The sequence below is a fragment of the Triticum urartu genome, chromosome 4A (assembly GCF_056163025.1).
Source record: "Triticum urartu cultivar PI428250 chromosome 4A, HENAU_Tu73, whole genome shotgun sequence".
Taxonomy (NCBI): domain Eukaryota; kingdom Viridiplantae; phylum Streptophyta; class Magnoliopsida; order Poales; family Poaceae; genus Triticum; species Triticum urartu.
The window spans coordinates 584,740,711-584,747,846 of record NC_141876.1 but is presented as its reverse complement, the minus strand read 5'-3'; positions in this window follow the sequence as shown (position 1 = coordinate 584,747,846).

The following is a 7,136-nucleotide window of genomic DNA, read 5'->3' as shown; positions in this document are numbered from 1 at the left end:
CAAGCAGATATCAGCAAAGACAAGTACCCATGCGCGCCTCGCCGCGAAAAATAATTCACACACTTACGCTGGGGGCTGCCATGGAGGAAAGTCGCCGGCTCCGTCAAGGTTGTCTCGGGCGCGCCGCCTGTTGTCGCAGTGGGCTCGTCCTCGATGATGATCACCGGGGCCTTAGCTCTCTTTGCCGCTCTCTAGGTCAGAGTCCTAAAGAGGAACAGATTCAGGGAAAAGCAAGTGAGAAACAAGACCAACAGCAAGAGTTGAAGAAATGCAAGTACAACAAGAGAAGCTTACTCTTCTTCTTCTTCCTCGTCGGAGCTTAACGCGGAGAAGTCGAAGCCTGGCGCGCGCCCGGCGCGAGGAGGCGGAGGAGAAGCTTCCCTTGGCCGCTTGGCGGGAGCAGTGGCGGCGGTCTGAGACGACCCCGCTCCGGCTGTTGGCGCGGCGTGAGTAGCGGCAGGGACTGAAGCGGTGGTCTGGCTAGACTCCGCTCCAGTTGCCGTCGTAGCATGAGGCGCTCCCGCGGCAACGGTGTTTGCCGTGGTCGAGCGTGTCACGCGGCGTGGTGACTGTTGGCCCGCTTGCCGCTCCGCCACATCACCAACCTTGCGGAGGCGCCTTCTTGGTGGGGATGGAGGCTCTGCTTCTGGTGGGCTGTCTGAAGACGAGGTGGAAGAAGAGTCGATTTGCAACGAGCCATTCGTATCCTTGGCGGGCTCGCTCGGCTCGGTGTCTTGCCCGGCAAGCCCCTTCTTGCCGGCAGGCTCCCCTCGCTCGGCACGGCTTGCAGCTTCTGCTGCATCGGCCTCCTCCACAGTGAACCCGAACTCGCCCGCGGCTGCGGCTGCCTCCTCCAGCCTAGTGGCGATGAGCGCCATCTCCGCATCCGTGGTGTCGCGGGTGAGGCCGTCCTTCTCGTCGAGGCGGATTGGCACTTCCACCAAGTCGTCGAAGAATTGCTGCACGACCTCGTCTGCAGGCTCCTGCGAAGTTGGCACAATCCCGTGCGAGTCGCACTCCGGCATCATTGCACGGATGCAGTCGAGCGCGGAATTGTTGCACAAAGGCACGACGCCCCCCGGCAACCTGAACACCTCGGGATGCTGGGGGTCATATTTGAACAGTTCCTGCAGCATCGCGTTGAGCTCCAGGACTGTGAAGTTGTAATTGAGGCCTGGCCGCAGCCTCATGATGTCTGCCACGTTCTTGAACTCCCAAGTGGGCCTCCCCCGTTCCTGCAGGGGGGCGATGCGGCGGCGAAGGAAGTCTGCGCCAACAGTAAGCCCGGCAAGCCTCAGGCGCAGGATCCTGGTGACGGCAATCTTCAGCCTGGCGTCCTCCGGAGCCATGTCACTCCAATCGCTGCCGCGTGCTACTGGGATTCGGCGTCGGATGGTAAATGGCTGCGGGCTCTCCTCGTCAATCCAGCACCAACCAGCTCTCCACTCCTCCCACTTGCCGCGGAATTCTCCCTCCAGATAGGTCTCTTTCTTGCCGGGCCTTGAGATCCAGGAAATCCCGCCGGATAGAGGCTCTCCTCTCTCTACTCGGGGTATGAAAAAGTGGCGGAAGAGGGCTACGTTGGGAAGGACTCCGACAAAGTTTTCGCAGAGGTGTGCGAAAACTGCCATTGTCAGGACGGCGTTGGGGGTGAAGTCAAGGAGATGGAATCCATAGGTGTTCATGATGTCGCAGAAGAAATCAGAGAAGGGCGGGCTGAGCCCGCAATAGAAGAACAATGCGAAGAAGGGGTACCCATTCGGAGCCTTCTTCCAAGCGGCAGCGGGGAGAACCTTTGTGCGTGGATGCGCGCATCTCCGCCGACCAGAACAGATAGTAGTTCTCCCTCAGCCCCTTCGCGCCGAGCTTGGGGTGGAAAACGGACCGCTCCTTCCGCAGCGCCGCGAGCCCCTGCGCCTCGGTCGTCTTCACGGTCTTCCCCTTGTCGGCTTTTGGAGCCATGGCGGAAGTAGTGGAGGAGGTCGACGGCGTTGGTGGTGCTAGTGGCGATGGGGGGCGGAGCGCTGCTCTCTCTCTCTCAGCTTTGGGGAGGCAAGGGAGCGGCAGAGATTTCTGAGATTGGGAACGGCAACGGGCGAGTGGGCCAACTGCCTCTGTTTCCCCTGCTTATAAAGGGGGAGGGGGCGGACGTTCCGCATTTCCGAATAAAGAAACCCCCACGACCTCTCCCACGACGCCGCATTCAACGCGTGCCATTCGGGGAGGGCGCGGTGGATACGGAGTGAGATACGGTGTAACCTAGGCCGCGCGTGCCCGTGCCCTGTTTTGGGCCTGGCCCAACAGCGCTCGGCACCGTGTATGGCCCAGGCCCGGGGGCTCCTGTCGGTGTACTAGAGTAGGGGTACCCTAGTATCCCGAACTTGTGCACGGGCAGTCGCAGCATCCCGCGGCAAGGCTTGCCGGGTGACCGCCAAGATCCTCTGTGGTTCCTTTGGAGCCATTCAAGAACAAAGTGTCCAAGTCAGGAAGACAAGACCCCGGCAAGAGGAGCTTGCCGGGAAGGCCACTCAAGGCATTTCAAGGAGCTTGTCGCGGTGCACCACGCGTTCCGGCAAGACCCGGTGAGCGACAAGCTCCCGGACGCGTCAAGACAACGACCGCGGCAAGGCGCTTGCCGCGGCAAGCCACCTCTCCGTGCCCGCGCTCCAGCACATCCACCAACGTGTCGCTCTGGGGCCCTTCATGGCGTACGTGGCGGAAGGCTGTGCAGCTAGGGACGTGCGGTGGCAAGCGGCGCTGACAAGATCGCCATCGTGGCGAACGGTGGCGTCCCTGGCGGTCCCTTTTCGCACTGTCTAGGCGACACAGACGGGCATTTAAGACCCTTGTCCCCTGCCGTCAGGGTTAGGTATGATACACTGTAGCAGGTAGCTGTGCCTACCACAACACCTTTCCATTTTTGCCCTTTACCTCCGTTGCCACCTGTCGGTAGCCCCTTGAGCATATAAAAGGAGGCCCGTGTGCAATGTACAGGGGGGTGGGCCAGTTCAAACACTCACGCTCGGTCTTGCTAGCCGCTGCTGTGTACTGTAGCACTCCGCGCTCCCGAGGTAGAAATCAATACAAAACCACAAAGCAGGAGTAGGGTTTTATGCATCCGTGCGGCCCAAACCTGAGTAAATTGCTCGCGTGCTTCGCCTCGATTTGCTCTTTGCACGATCTCCGCCCCCGCCGAACCGAAAGGGACCCGGCCCGCCGGTCCCATAGGTGCCCGTGGATCAGTACCCCGGCACACTGCTCCGGGTGTTTGGAGCGTAGACTGTTCTTGTGTTTATCGACATACGGGGTCACCAAGGTAGAGTTCTGTAGAACTGTGTAGTGTGCTTGAGACCAAGAAGGCCCGTCCCTGCATATTATTGAGTCCGCTCCTAGCGTGCCTTTTCCAGTCAGTCTCCCCTCATACCGCGATTTAGGGAGACCTATCTTCTCAAGGCCAGGAATGAAGTCAACACAAAACCCGATGACATCCTCTGTTTGATGGCCCATGGAGATGCTTCCTTCTGGCCTAGCGCGGTTACGGACATATTTCTTTAGGACTCCCATGAACCTCTCAAAGGGGAACATATTGTGTAGAAATACGGGCCCCAGAATGACAATCTCGTCGACTAGATGAACTAGGACATGCGTCATGATATTGGAGAAGGATGGTGGGAACACCAGCTCGAAACTGACAAGACATTGCGCCATATCACTCCTTAGCCTTGGTACGATTTCTGGATCGATCACCTTCTGAGAGATTACATTGAGGAATGCACATAGCTTCATAATGGCTAATCAGACATTTTTTGGTAGAAGCCCCCTCAATGCAACCGGAAGCAGTTGCGTCATAATCACGTGGCAGTCATGAGACTTTAGGTTCTGGAACTTTTTCTCTAGCATATTTATTATTCCCTTTATATTCGACGAGAAGCCAGTCGGGACCTTCATACCGAGCAGGCATTCAAAGAAGATTTCTTTCTCTTCTTTCGTAAGAGCGTAGCTGGCAGGACCTTCTACTGCTTCGGAGGCATGCCGTCTTTTTCGTGCAAACGTTGCAGGTCCTCTCGTGCCTCAGGTGTATCTTTTGCTTTCCATACACGCCCAAGAAGCCTAGCAGGTCACGCAAAGGTTCTTCGTCACGTGCATCACGTCGATTGAAGAGCGGACCTCTAGGTCTTTCCAGTAGGGTAGGTCCCAAAATATAAATTTCTTCTTGCACATGGGTGCGTGTCCCTCAGCGTCATTCGGAACAGCTAGTGCGCCGGGACCCTTTCCAAAGATTACGTGTAAATCATTGACCATAGCAAGTATGTGATCACCGGTACGCATGGCGGGCTTCTTCCGGTGATCCGCCTCGCCTTTGAAATGCTTGCCTTTCTTTCGACATTGATGGTTGGTCGGAAGAAATCGACGATGGCCCAGGTTCACATTCTTCCTGCATTTGTCCAGGTATATACTTTCAGTGTCATCTAAACAGTATGTGCATGCGTGGTATCCTTTGTTTGTCTGTCCTAAAAGGTTATTGAGAGCGGGCCAATCGTTGATGGTCACGAACAGCAACGCCTTTAGGTTAAATTCCTCTTGTCTGTGCTCATCCCACGTACGTACACCATTTCCATTCCACAGTTGTAAAAGTTCTTTAACTAATGGCCTTAGGTACACATCAATGTCGTTGCCGGGTTGCTTAGGGCCTTGGATGAGAACTGGCATCATAATGAACTTCCGCTTCATGTACATCCAAGGAGGAAGGTTATACATACATAGAGTCACGGGCCAGGTGCTGTGATTGCTGCTCTGCTCCCCGAAAGGATTGATGCCATCCGCGCTTAAAGCAAACCATACATTCCTTGGGTCCTTTGCAAACTCATCCCAGTACTTTCTCACGATTTTTCTCCACTGCGACCCGTCAGCGGATGCTCTCAACTTCCCGTCTTTCTTACGGTCCTCACTGTGCCATCGCATCGACTTGGCATGCTTTCCGTTTTTGAACAGACGTTTCAACCGTGGTATTATAGGAGCATACCACGTCACCTTTGCAGGAACCCTCTTCCTGTGGGGCTCGCCGTGAACATCACCAGGGTCATCTCGTCTGATCTTATACCGCAATGCACCGCATACCGCGCATGCGGTCAGATCCTTGTATGCACCCCGGTATAGGATGCAGTCATTAGGGCATGCATGTATCTTCTCCACCTCCAATCCTAGAGGGCATACGACCTTCTTTGCTGCATATGTACTGTCGGGCAATTCGTTATCCTTTGGAAGCTTCTTCTTCAATATTTTCAGTAGCTTCTCAAATCCTTTGTCAGGCACAGCATTCTCTGCCTTCCACTGCAGCAATTCCAGTACGGTACCGAGCTTTGTGTTGCCATCTTCGCAATTGGGGTACAACCCTTTTTTGTGATCCTCTAACATGCGATCGAACTTCAGCTTCTCCTTTTGACTTTCGCATTGCGTCCTTGCATCGACAATGACCCGGCGGAGATCATCATCATCGGGCACATCGTCTGGTTCCTCTTGATCTTCAGCAGCTTCACCCGTTGCAGCATCATTGGGCACATCGTCTGGTTCCTCTTGATCTTCACCAGCTCCCCCCGTTGCAGCATCACGGTATTCAGGGGGCACATAGTTGTCATCATACTCTTCTTCTTCGCCGTCTTCCATCATAACCCCTATTTCTCCGTGCCTCGTCCAAACATTATAGTGTGGCATGAAACCCTTGTAAAGCAGGTGGGTGTGAAGGATTTTCCGGTTAGAGTAAGACACCGTATTCTCACATTTAGTGCATGGACAATACATAAAACCATCCTGCTTGTTTGCCGAGAAACTCATGCATGCCCTTAATGTAATCGGAGGTGTGTCTATCACCGTACATCCATTGCCGGTTCATCTGCGTGCATTATATATAATTAAGTGTCCAAATTAATAGAAGTTCATCATCACATTAAAACCAAAGTACATACATAGTTCTCATCTAACAACATATAGCTCTCCAGAGCATCTAATTAATTAAACCATACATTGAAACTATGTAAAACATTTAAATGCGAAAACAAAGGCGATCATAATCGCAACCAAGGTAACAATTGATCCAACGGCATAATGATACCAAGCCTCGGTATGAATGGCATATTTTCTAATCTTTCTAATCTTCAAGCGCATTGCATCCATCTTTATCTTGTGATCATCGACGACATCCGCAACATGCAACTCCAATATCATCTTCTCCTCCTCATTTTTTTTTATTTTTTCCTTCAAGAAATTGTTTTCTTCTTCAACTAAATTTAACCTCTCGACAATAGGGCCGGTTGGAATTTCCGGTTCACATACATCCTAGATAAATAAAATATATGTCACGTTGGTCCGCATAATTTTCATAAACAATAAATGAACCAATAGTTATAAAGATAATATATATACCACATCCGAATCATAGACAGGACGAGGGCCGACGGGGGCGGATACCAAAACCATCGCACTATATAAGATGCAATAATAAAAGTAAGAAAATGATACAAGTATCTATCTAAACATACAAGTAAGAATATTTTTCCTTTCAGAAAGAAGATAAGAACAAGAGGCTCACCACGGTGGTGTCGGTGATGAGATCGGCGCGGGTGATCGACGACGGTGAAGACGGGGGTGGGGCGTGACAAACCGCTAAATCTAGACAAATCTCGAGGAATATGGAGCTTTGAGGTCGAGCTTCGAGAGGAGAAAGCTTAACTAGTGTGGCTCGGGCATTTCATCGAACACCTCATGTGCATAGGAGGTGAGCTAGAGCACCACACAAACTCCTCCCCTCGCCGGCCAGAGAAAAACAGAGCACTGGAGTGCTCTGCTCGCGGGCGAGGGTATATATAGGCACCTCATTGGTCCCGGTTCATGGCATGAACCGGGACTAAAGGGAAGCCTTTGGTCCCGGTTCAGGCCACCAACCGGGACCAATGGTGGTAGGCCAGGAGCCAGGCCCATTGGTCCCGGTTCGTCCCACCAACCGGGACCAAAAGGTCCAGAGGAACCGGGACCAATGGCCCACGTGGCCCGGTCGGCCCCCTGGGCTCACGAACCGGGTCCAATGCCCCCATTGGTCCCGGTTCTGGACTAAACTGGGACTAATGGGCTGACCCGGCCTG